Source organism: Vidua macroura, chromosome 8 (genome assembly GCF_024509145.1).
Source record: "Vidua macroura isolate BioBank_ID:100142 chromosome 8, ASM2450914v1, whole genome shotgun sequence".
Classification (NCBI taxonomy): domain Eukaryota; kingdom Metazoa; phylum Chordata; class Aves; order Passeriformes; family Viduidae; genus Vidua; species Vidua macroura.
In genome coordinates, this window is record NC_071578.1 from 29,414,435 (window position 1) to 29,426,985 (window position 12,551).

Genomic DNA, 12,551 nt, shown 5'->3' on the forward strand with positions numbered 1-12,551 from the left:
ACTTGTCATTAAAGTAAGTGAAGGTTTATTATTATTACTTTATTGTTATTATTTTAACAATTTCTGGGTATAAAATTATGAGCTATGTGATCTCAATTGGCCCCATAAGACTTTCTGACCAGATAAATGAGTCAAAGTGAGACATCAGTACTGGAGGCTTAATATCCTGTGGCTACGTGCGATTATCAATGTCTGCTCTCATTTAAAAGGCTTTTTGTTTCAGAGAAGTGGTCACAGCACCAAGCCTGACAAAGCTCAAGAAGCATTTGGATAATAATCTTGGGCACATGATGTGGTTCTTTGGGGATGGTGCTGTGCAGGGCCAGGAGTTTGACCTTTGTGCATCCCTTCCAACTCAGCATATTCTGTGATTTTAAAGTCTCTAGGCCTCTCAGAGGGACTGCAAGATAAATAGCCCCACTGTTATAGGAACTGTATAGCTGTACTTGATTGTGGTTTGTCAGCCTGCATCTATCTGCTGGAAGAACACAACCACTGCCTTGTGCAGAGCACCTCAAAAAATTCCACATGCCCACACCAGCCTCCTGCAAGGGCCCAGAGGGGAGGGTGTGAGGCTTGGCTCAGCTGTCCCCATCTGTGTGCAGGGACTTGTTCCCCAGAGCTCTCTGTTGATGGGAGCAGATCCATCCCAGGGCCCACCTGGGCCTGTCCCATGTCCAATGACCACGGTGGGCTCGGGAGGTCACTGCCCCAAGGAGCAGTAACAGGGCTGGCAGGTGCAGGTGAAGGGAACATTCCCACATCTGTTCTATAAAATACCCATCACTTTCCTGGCAGGAGGCATCTCCCCTACAGCAGGTAAAATTACAGCACTAGGAGTGTTTACCTGAAGAGATTGGCAGAACATCCCCAAGAGCTTCATCATGCTGAAGAAAACACACAGCTCTCTGATGGACACATCTAAAGCATGTGAGTATCCCCAGTAATTTCTTCATATATTTAGTCACATGCACCTATTCCCTACAAGCCCACAGGCTGCCACCAAATGCAGTGTGTATGACATGGGCAGGTACCGCATCAAAGAAAGGCTGCTCCAAGGAAGGGCTGAACCTCTCACCTCTATGGGAGGTCAGACACAGAGAGCAAGGAGCAGACACAGAGGAGTGTTTGCCTTCTGTTGTGCAAAGGACAACAACACTGAAATCTTTCCTCAGGCCTTGCTGCCTGATGTAACCAAGGAAGAAAGGTTACATGTGAACAATTTCAGGAAACTTTCAGCTGCAGACTGAAAGTGAAGCAACAGCACACACAAAAGGGTTAAACACCACTTTCTCTCATGATCAGCAGAATTCTCTTACCTTTCTTCCTCAAGAGCCTCTGAGGAGATGCCCTCTTTGAGATCCACGCTCCAAATTTTAGACAGGGCAGTAGCAGATGACTCCACAACAGAAGAACATGTCAAAGTGTATGAGTAGGTTTACACTATGATGTAAAAATATTTTTTATTAAAGCTCTTTTCCAAAAGCAAGAAGGCATTATTGTACTTAGTAGAACACAATTTCAGCAGAAAAAGATGGATATAACAATTAAAACCTATGCTGAACTTTGTAGGTTAAAGCCCACTGAAATAAAGCCCGGGGAGGAGGAAGAGGAGGGGAGGGGTTGCAAAGGCAGAAGGAGAAGGAGTGCTATAAAAACTGAAGGTGCTAATTCAGAGTTTCTTGCTGGAGGACAAGAGAAGAGTGCTTAGAGCTAAAGGAAGTAGAACGTAAACTGCTTCACACTTCTTGGGCTTAAGTGGATTTTTTTCTTCTATTATATATGAAGTGTAAACTGGAAAAGGAGATTTTTATATTCCAAAACCTATAGAAACCCTTTACATAAAATCTTCCATCCCATGGCACTTCAGTGGTTGCCTGCTCTTAGCAGTTTAGGTCTGTGTTTCTTTAACCTGTATGTTTGCTTCTAGACTGAGCTAAGGGCTCCTTACAGTTTCATCTGTCTAGTTCTGGCATCCAGGACCTCGGCTGGCTATAAGCCTTCTTCTGCTGCTTTCACTGGGGCTGGCTTGTGCTAGTTCATGACACTGCTGGATGCCTCTGGTAAGAAAACAGTTGTAAATTCCCATCATCTTTGGACTTCACTCACTGCTCCCTGCTGCTACACTACACTATTGTGCTAAAGAAAGAGGTGTTTAATTAAGGAATAAGTAGTAAAACATCTAATAACTGTAGGGATGAGCTGCCATGTGGGATATCTTGACCACAAATCCCAGCTGGTCACTAATAGCAGGGCAAATGCTTTGCTCAACACTGTAAGAGGGAATTGTTGTTGTAGCTTTATACAATGAGTATAAAGCTACAAGTAGGTGTGGGGCTCTGTGCAGCTGATGTACTTCCAATTAACTTCCACAGAGTACTTTTCTATTATTTAGGGAGGTAATCCACCTACTTAAGAGGTGTTGTGGTGCTAAATTAATTAATCTTAGTAATATGCTTTTATAGCACTGCCTGCTCTACTCAAGAAAAGTTAATGATCAGCTACTACTATTGCTTGAGGCTCCCAACAGCCCATTCAGATTTTAACTTGCCTTCTTTAGATGTTGTAATGCCTTTTTGTTTGACACATTTTCCTCTTCTTCTGGCAATCCTTAAAACCCTTACAACAAGCAGGTAAAAGATCCCAAAGCAGGAAATGAGCCTCCTGTTTCTGAGGGAATATGATGTTCTTTCACAACCATCCACACAGCTCTGTTCTAGCTAGCAATGTAAAGGCAGATTTGATCTAAGGCAGGCTCCAATACCTACAATTCAGCAGACAGCAGAGCCAAGAGGAAGCCATCTGTGCAGGTGGCACTCATCCAGAGGGAAGGGTGGGAAGGTTGTGCTAATGACTCACCTGTGGCCCTGCCTAATGAGTTGCTCCAGTGCTTCCCTGCAGCTGGAGGTCAGAGGGTGATGGCACCACAGGGAGCACCTGGAGCTTAGTGTGTGCATGAGGCTTGCAAAGATCCTTCTCAGTTGAGGTGAATGCAGGTAAATCCACTCATTGGGATGATTCTGCATCTACTAACAAGGCCTGGTTTCTTCTCCTGTTCCCTACCATGAACACTTCAGCCTCCTCTAAATACTCTTTTCCTTTTTCTTTCTACCAGTCCAAAAGGCAGTAATTGTCACAGTACTACCAAAGGCCTAGTCTGCCCAACAGGATGCCAGTGAGGCAGGGCAAGGACAGAAGGTGCTATTCTCCCTGAACTTTAAATCCTCTGAATCTGTCTTTAGGAAAAGTTGTGGGTTTTGTTAACCAGGTTGCTTTAATAACAATAGACTCCATATACACTCCATTGACAAATATAGATGTTCTCTCTAAGGTTTGGGTCTCTATTAAAAAATCCTGGTCCTAAGCCTCACATAAACATGGCTCTCATCTGAACCTGGGCACTTCCCAAAAGGCATTTATGGCAGATCAAGTGATGTGCTGTGACTGAAATCTGTTTATCAGCGTATCTGGGAGGAGTGTGTTGCCTCTTCATCCTTTCTCAAAAAATAGTGAGGACTGGGCAGTGTCTGATGGCTCTGAATGTGCCTTGTTCTGTCCTACCTGAGGTGCTGCACAAGCTCTCAGTAACTGATGGCACTTGCACAAAAACAAGTGTAACTTTAGCTGTGCTCTGATGTGAGCACACCTACAGCTAGATTTAATCACGCTTGTTGCCCACACCTTATAGTTTACAGAAAGCTTGTGTTCCAAAAGGGAGCAGAATGTATGGAGAAGAAAGAACCACTTCAGTTTTAAAAGCAAGAGTAGACAGAGCCTAAACTTTTAAAACTGTATGTAAGAAATCCATGGAAAAACATATGTAACTTAAACTAAGGGCATGAAGCCAGAAAACCCAAGCACAGCACCTCAGAGGGACAGTTGCAGTTTGCTGTTTAAAGGGTCCTCAACTGCTCTGGACAAAAGTGAGAAGCTCCCACTACAGGGAAGGTGCCAGGCTCTACTGTGTCTGCTGGAGTTGAGAATTGAACTGGTGTGAAGTGGCAGAAGTCAGCAGGTCTGGAGTCTCATTTTTAGGTGAAAAATTGCACTGTGAAAGCAAAAAGCTACAGTAAAAAAATCCCCACAGCACTGATCCACTAGCCAGGAAAGAACTCATCAGAGACATATAAATACAACTTCACACACTTCAATGTGTAAACCACTCAACAAAATAAATTATGCTATGCTGGCAAAGTAGTAAAAGGTCTTAAGAAAATTGAAAAAGCTTATAGCAATGAAGGATTATTCCCAGTGCAATAGGAGGAATGTGTATCACACTAAGTGATGGTGCTTTGTCTGTGAAAATCAGCCAAGTGAGGAAGAAGCAAGGCCGAGGGCGGGCAGAAGTGATGCTGGACACATATTTACCTTGGCTCTCTGCAGTCAGCAACAGGCTCAGGGCCATACTTAAGGCAAGACATATCTCCCTCTTTCCCTATCACTGCTCACAGCAGGGATTTCTTTTGTTAATATGCTACTGTGCAGCTCTAGAATTGGAAACTGATTAATTCCCAAGAGGCAGAAGGGATTTCTAGAGAGCAGGGCAGTGTAGGTGACCCCGGGGATCTACAGCATCACTTAGGGTGCTTGGTTAGGGCAAAATGATTCAAGATTATTTAAAATCCCTGGCAGACACTATTTGTGCTGTGCATCCCCATATGATTTACATTATCCAGAACAAAAACCAGCATTCACTGAAGTCTGAGGGCAGATTTCATCATTAGGAATACTGGGCAGGACTAGAACATCTCACTCCCAGGAGCTGATGCCTGGGTGTGGCTCCTGTAACCAAAGGGATGTGTGTTTTGCAGTCTTTCAGTCCCACAGTCCCTTCATGGATCTGACCTCTTCTGACCTCCTCTTTGGCACACAACAGTGTAGGAACACTACAACATTCCAGGAATAGATAGAAGGGATAGAAGGATAAATCCCTATGCTTTCCCTCCTCCCCTTTCTTGGGCTGAACCTGTACTTGCCATCAGGCAAGTGATGAGCTCCTGAACTGACACCCAGTAGAAGCCAAGGGACTCTGTAGCACAGGGAGGGGAACAGCAGGTTTGGGTCTTTGTAGTGAGGCAGGAGAGTCCTTAATCACAAACTCAGGAATAGCCACAAGCAGATAACCAAAGGTCTGCTCTGCCCCGGTTCCTGTTTCTGACAGTGGCTGACAGCAGATGCTCCAGGAAATATACAACAAAGGTAAGGACAAAATGTTATTTGGTAGTATATTCCCAGCTTCCAACGTCTTGGGCTTAAGTTCTGAAGTAAAGGTGATGATCTGTATTTGATAGGTTTCTTCCCTAAAGGTTTCTTTTGGGAGCTGTGTAAGCTTCCAGCCTGTGTTCTCTGGCAAGAAATTTTGCATCTCAGCTAACACTGGTGTGAAGAGGAGCTTTTGGTTGTGAATCTGCCTTGTGCTAGTTTCATTTGATGCCATCCAACTTGCATGCTAATGGAATGCTTAGTTACTCCCTGAGAGCCCTTCCACCTTCCTTAAGTTTGGGGTTCTCTGGTTTCCACCTCAGGCTGAAGACCACCCTCCATGCACTACAGATGCCTGCTTTCTTGGCTGGCTAGAAGGGCTAACTCTTCCCAAGGAGCCTGCTGGCTTCCTACAGTATGCCAGTGCACAGAGAACTCAGAACTAATACAGAGACTGTGCCAGTGTGCCCTCCCTGTGCCCAGCTAAAGCCTTGTCAAAGAATGAGGATGCTCAGGAAATGCCAAGTGCCCATGTCAAGTGGTTTTGACTTGGACGCTTCACTCAGCTGATGCTAAATCAGAGGATGATGGTGTAGCTGACTGCTGAAGCCACAAGGGGAAAATGTGGTGGCTGGATTTTACTCACTAGGTATTGCAGTTGAGGCCAAAAGGGAAGTTAAAGAGATCTGTCTTATACTTACATGTCCCTGAAAGAAATAGCTGATGAAGCAGTTGCAGAGAGAGCAGTTGAGCCTGTAGCTTTCACCTGACAATCCATTAAGCATTGATTATGATCAGTTGTGCACCTAAAGGAGAGGGAAGATCAGGGGCAGGTCTTGATCATTTGCATGACCCTGGCAAAACCATTTCTGTTTCAACTCTGCTGAACAAGAGACACGAATCCAGAGAGCAGTCTGGAACAAATTTTGGATAAACATCCAGGAGGTGCAAAGTGTTCTAGAGTGGCTATGGGTGCTTGTGGATGCTGGCCGGCCTGCCAAGATGTGGCTTAGTAGACGTGCAATAATTCCATTCAGTGCAGGTGGTGCAGTGAAGGCACACTGGAGTGCTGTGTGTTAACCTGCTGCCATCACTGCCACCTGGATTTACTATTAGCATTTACACCAATAGCATTTAGAGGATCACAAGAACTTTCAATAGTGGAAGGTGATCAGCCAAAGGGCATGGAAAGAACCCTGCTGGATAGAGTTCTAAGGTAGGCTCATTGCAAAGGAGCACATGGTTAGGTGGGAAAAGCCTCCCTCTTGCACTGAATTCTTCATCCCAGCACTTCTGGAGAGAAGAGATGATCACTACTGGGTCAGATCAAGGATTTGTCTGTCCCTTACGCTGTGTCTGACAGTGGCCAAAACCTGATGCCCAGAGCAACAAAAAACAGAATGACCATTTAGCAACAGCTCTTCTGCAAACCCCCAGCTATTTGTTTGACTTTAGAAATTGCTCATTCAGGCATGTTTTTCTATGAATTTATTAACTTCCAGTAAACTTCTCTTCCATGAACCTTTCCAGGTTACCTGGGAACTCAAAGCTCTTCATATCCCCAGTGTCATGTGGCAAGTTCTGCAGCTTGGCTGCTCTGCATGGGCAGTTTGACAGGGACTCAAAAACAGCTTAGAATGGCTGAAGGTTCAGTGGGTAAGACTGCTGGATTTCTGTTCAGTGTCTGGGTACCAGATATAAGAAAACAAACTTTTGAAGCCCAAGTGGAGAATGTGGTTCTAGGATGACACTCCCTGGCCCAAGTCTCTCCATGAATGGGCTGGGCAGGTGTGCAATGTCAAAACAAAAGCCATGGATCCAGGAGAGAGCAGCAAGGCCCTTAAATCCTACCCCTACAGCTGCAGCAAGTGCCTGCCTTTTACAGATGCCTGGCACATGTGCTCCCCACTCCCTGTACCCCCACGCGATGCAGGGCACAGAACACTTCCTGGAGCCCTACAGCACCTACTGTAGTGCCTTGCCAATTAAGTAGCAGAAAAAATTGAAAGTGAATAATTTCATGGATTCTAACAAACTCCCAGGCAGCAGCCTGCTTGTCCCTCGGTTCAGCTACAGAGAAGCAATCTGTCCTATTAACAGGAAAATTCTGCCCAGCAATGCCTGCACTGACCTTCAGTCACCTCCTCACCTTCAGACATCCTGGAGGCCTAAGCAGAAAGGAAAGCAAGTCTTTAACCTAATTACCCAATTATCTCGAGGTAATCACCCAATAATCTTTGGTACTGTAATTTTTTAATTTCTTATTCCTCCTATCTTCTTAACAAACAGCTTCCAGAAAACAAACCTTGCTGTGACTACAGCAAACAAACAAACAGACCCCCATAGCAGATAAAAAAAAAAAACAAACAAACATTAAGGGCAGACATCTGTCTGCTTGTTATCTTTCCTACCCCAGAGAGCTGAGAAGGGCAGGGCTGTGCAGCTGTGGGAGCTGCAGCACCTGCCAGAGCTGCACTGTGCTCAGCAGGCCAAAAATCACCTCTGCATGCTCGGACTTCGCTGTCCTTGGCCAGCTAAAAGGAAGGGGGAGCAAAGCTGGGGAGGACCTGCCTCAACAGAACAGCCTGAGGGAGTCCTTGGGAGATGAGCAGTAAATGTGTGAGTGGTCACACCTGGTTGAGGCTGTTTCAGAGTGCTGTGGGATGTCTTACAGACTGCAGGACTGCTGACACTTGATCACATCCCCTGCAAGCTGATGCAGCTCTTCCTGTGCAGGGAGAGCTGTCCTGTTCCTGCAAGAACAGGAAAGATTCACAGAGATCTTCCCACCCCAGAGAGTCCTCAGGGACTCCTCAGAAATCTCCTTTCTTTAGAGTGCTTGTGGGAAAAGGCACCATCATCTGATTTTCAACTCCTGATGAGATCTGCCAATTATTTAGAAACTCACCCTACACACTCTATAACTGAAAAATGTAAATGTGATACAAAGAGCACAGGGATCCACAAAATTTTACAAGTAGCTGTAATTGAGGACCCGGGAGAAATATGTAAAGACATTTCTTTGTAGTATGTAGTGCATACCTAATATATAAAATATTGGGTGGTGGAGGCAATCACATCTGATCATGTAGTCAGAATGACCAGCTTATATTTAATGACTAAGATGCAAATGTAATCATGTACTCATAAACTGCTAATTGTAGGGTTTTTTTTATAACCTGTGAGGATAATTTGAATACTCAGTACTAATACCTGGAATGCCATGTAATCCTTATTATACAGCCATAAATTAAAATAAAAATATTAATCCCAGTGGGAACTAAAGAATCCTTTCTTTTTTTAATGTCAAAGGCAAGATTTTCTTATGAAAATCTTCTATTTTCTTATGAAAATCTTCATTGTGATATGGCTTCACCTGGCTGCTTATCTAAAACTTCAGATAAGTGTGAGGGTGGGGGGTGAGACAGCCCTCCATGGCCTCAGACCTGTGCAATACAGAGGGATGGCACCCAGATTGCTAATTCTGTCTAATGGTGAAGGCTGCTTTTCTTTAAACCTGAAAATCAGAAATGTTATGTCCAGGGAATATCCCCCTCCCAGTTTAGCATCTTCAGATGGTACCTGAAATACTCTTGTCCATGCAGGCACACAGCTCATGCCTGTGTGTTCAGTCACTCAGTCTCTGCCTTTGAGTGGTTTTGCAAATTTGTTGATTTATTTTTATCCTGAAATCCCTAAACAGGCCAATACCTGGCTGCCACAGAGCTTGGTTCCAGGATCTGCAGCCACTCGGAAGGAAACTGCCTGGAGATCCTTCCTGTGTTGGGGTAAGGTCCTTGCTGTTCTGGAATATCCTTCAAGATGGCACAAAAACATATACAGATACAACACATACAAAACAGATATATGATGTCCAGGAGGTGGTACTGGACAGCTCTGCAGGCCAAAGGACAGACAGGTAGCAGTGTACAGGAAGGACTTGAGATGAATTAGCAATGTACTGTAATGTTTTCACTGTAACCTGTGCCCCCGCCATGGTGTGGGGGTGGGATGCAGGACCTGCCTCTTGGCAATGTTTGTTGCTGCAGAACATCCCAGTGGGATGCTGTAGCTATGTGGCCTGCTTACAAACCAGCAGGTGAGGCTGAACAGTTATAAAGGAGCCATCACAAGTCTGTTGTCCCATGCTAGGCTCGCCCTGAATCACAACTTTACCTTTTCAGTTTGATTTTCTCTAGAGCTGGGATACATAAGCATAACCATTCTTGCATCTTCTAATGTTCAAATTTCCATCTTAGCCTCCTGTAGCCTTGATCCAAAAGCTTTTCATATTTATACCAGAAATCAAGGTTTTTATGTAAGCAGCAGTGAGGGATTTAGTTTGCATATATAAATATACAATAGTCTCACTACTCTGGCTGCTAGTGCAAAGTGAATCCATGACATGGGTTGTGTTCTCTTAGCTAAAGGCATAGGCATCAGTTAAGTGACAATGAATTATCCTATTGTAGAGCCTTCAGGATGGGGATTATCACTGCTAACACACTGTCTTATCCTGCATGCAGTACACAGAGCTAACTTCTTTGGGAGATTTGGAACACAGGCAAGCGATAATGTGGAAATTCATTAGGCGGCACCTCAAAGCCCCAAGTGTGCGTGTGTAGTATCTCATCCATTTCAATGGGAATCTTGCCTGCAGGAGAAGTAAACTCATGCAAATGCTGTTAGATCATTTTAATAGACCGAAAATCTAAGGGGATTCAGGAGTGGCAAGCATACCCCTTAAAGACAGCTCACTGCATAGTACATACTTTGGAATCCAACTCAGAGTAAATAAATGCTGGCCTATCCAGTGACAAGAGTAGCAAGACTGTGATTTAAAAAAAAGGGACAGAATAGGGACAAAACTGTAGTTTCATCTGACAAAGCAAATCTCTTCACCAGATTTTAATCCTAAAGTCTGTAAGAATTTAAATATGTCACGATCCTGGAGTTTGCGTAGCAAAATTAATCCTATTTAGTACATTAGATCTTTATCTAAACCTCTTTGTACAGAGGATGAGAGACCTGACCCTGAGAGAAGGATTTCCAAGATGCCTTCAGTTGCTCTATCGTTGCTTGTTATTTGAACATGGAAAAAAGAAATCCCCCAATTTTACAAATCAAACACTTTTAGGCATAAACTATTCTTGAGGGCTATCTCTAGACAAGCTACTGAAGCATTAGGGCAATAAATCACTGTGCTGCTTTTCCTTACTCCCTCTGTTAGAACCATGCTTTCAGTGCTCAGAAGGGATTTCCAGAGTACTCTCTTCTACCCTTCTTAACATACCCACATTTTTAGTACTGTCTAGCTTACCTTTGCTCGCTTTGAGGCCTGATCTGACTAAAGGACTGTGAAGAGTACATCTTCAGTGAATGAAATCAGGGAGTTGTGGCTGAAGTCTGGCCACTCCCATCTTACACAACAACTGGCTATTTCTGGCTTTGATGGGCTACTTGCAGGTAGGAAGCCACAGAAACTGGTTTCTGTTGTGGTGAAGAAAAACTTGCTGGCAGAAATTCTCTCTTAAAGAACAAATAGGAAAACATTGTTTTCTAAGAGGTAAGATGAATGAGACTCCCCAGAAACAAAGACTTCTTAATATTAGTCTTAATATTTCAAACAGTATACCCTGGAGAGCAATGCTTCTGATTTGCTCCTTCCTCCCATGCTACTGCTTTTGTCATAAACAAGAGAAACATTTTTACACCTGACATCAGCAGGCTTTCTTTTGAGCCTATTACCTTTTACTAATGGTAAGTTCAAAGAAATAAAATTTTGCTTCCAAAAGTAAATTAGATATGTAACATTTTCATAAATTAGCACTTGAAAAACAAACACTGTACTGAATGTACTTATTTTCAGTGTCATTTGCATTGCTTAGTGATTTTTTTCAAAGCTCTTAACATGGCATTCTTTGCATGATATCTTTCAAAAATTGTCTAGAAAAGTGCCAACTTTACACATATATCAATTAAATAAGCTGTATTCATGAAGCTGAGGGTTTGCTAATAGGTAATGAGGAATTCTGTAAGATGGTTAACAACTAAGGCAGTAAGAAAGTAGGAAAAACAGTGTTAGAGCATACTGAAAACCTTACAGACATCCTGCTGTTTACCTACATTTTTCCTCCCTGTGTCTGTCATGACCAATTAGTTTCACGTCCCTTGGGTAATATCATGCTAATTAAATATTAGAAACCATGGGGAAAAGTGGCAAGAGGTTTGTTTTTCTTTTGCTGTGCAGTTTAACAGTAAGTGACAAGCACAAACCTTCCAACACCATAAGCAAACTGTAGGATTTCTTTGTGACATTCCCAACCATAAATCCTAATGTGCTATGTAAATATGCAAAATTTAAGTAAAATTCAATGAATGATAGCACAACTGAATGCTTACAAGCAACACTAAAAAGGGAAGGATGCAAGGCAAAATTAAAGAAGCTTCTTCAAAGAGCTAGGAGACAATTTGTAACTAAACAGATTTATTGATTTTTTTTTTCCAAAATAAAAAACACAAAATAACCACCAAGATTAAAGGCCATAGACAGCATTAACCAAATGAACCAGCCACTTGGTTATAGTAGCTGATAACTAAAATAACTGGATATTATTGCATATACCTCAGGTTCATTTATATATCCATTACAGTTTGGCAAGATTACAATCATACAGTAGCTTTGGTTGTGTAAAACCTAGTAGCAATACTTACTTAAAATGTGACAGGTTAACATTTTATGACAACAGCTATTTTTCTGTCTGGACACACCTTCTCTTATTCCATGTTCTTGTCCACATTGTCACTGACCAAGAATTAATGAGACCTATTTGCAACCATCGTTTATAGCCCTTCTTTATCACCATGTGGTGATTGATCTCAGAGGGGTAGGAATCTCTCACTTGCTCTCCTCATGAAGGTTTGTAGAGCAGCCTCTCCTCCTGTGCTGCTGGCTCCAACCACCCAGCTGTGGAAGCCTCAGCCTGGCGTGAGTCCGTGCAGAATGCAAAGATGTCGAGGTGTTTATGGCTTTCAGGCCACAGCCTTTCCTGACCTACAGTGCTGGGGGGTGACTGTACTGCCTTGCCTTTGGATACAGAGAAAAAACCACAAACAAACAAACAGCTTTTCACATTGGTGTGCCGAGCTGCCAGCACAGAACAGTATTAACAAACCTAATACACAATACTATCTTGGTTACAGAGTTGTGCCTGAGACACTGCACAGGATTGCATGTGTATGTTCTACAGTCTATGTATTTTAGTTTTGGTCTTTTAAAAAATGCTCTCATCCTTATATAATCTAGTGTAACACTGCAGCTTTAGAGTAGTGGTTGATAAAAAGTCATA

At 43.2% G+C, this 12,551-nt stretch overlaps 1 protein-coding gene and 1 long non-coding RNA gene across 3 annotated transcripts in view; both read right to left on the bottom strand.

Moving 5' to 3' along the window:
- Positions 1-1,362: 1,362 nt before the first annotated feature.
- On the bottom strand, positions 1,363-10,723 carry LOC128810781 (uncharacterized). Its single transcript, XR_008438131.1, has 3 exons — positions 10,523-10,723; positions 8,914-9,017; positions 1,363-1,443 (listed from the first exon to the last, which is right to left on the bottom strand). It is a non-coding gene; the product is annotated as an uncharacterized LOC128810781 (long non-coding RNA).
- Positions 10,724-11,680: 957 nt separating this feature from the next.
- RHOBTB1 (Rho related BTB domain containing 1) overlaps positions 11,681-12,551 on the bottom strand; it is a 49,121-nt gene continuing 48,250 nt past the window's right edge. For both annotated transcript variants that reach the window (XM_053983907.1, XM_053983908.1), the window contains exon 12: positions 11,681-12,289. The gene's annotated coding sequence lies outside the window, so the exon portion shown is untranslated. The remainder of the gene's footprint in view (positions 12,290-12,551) is intronic.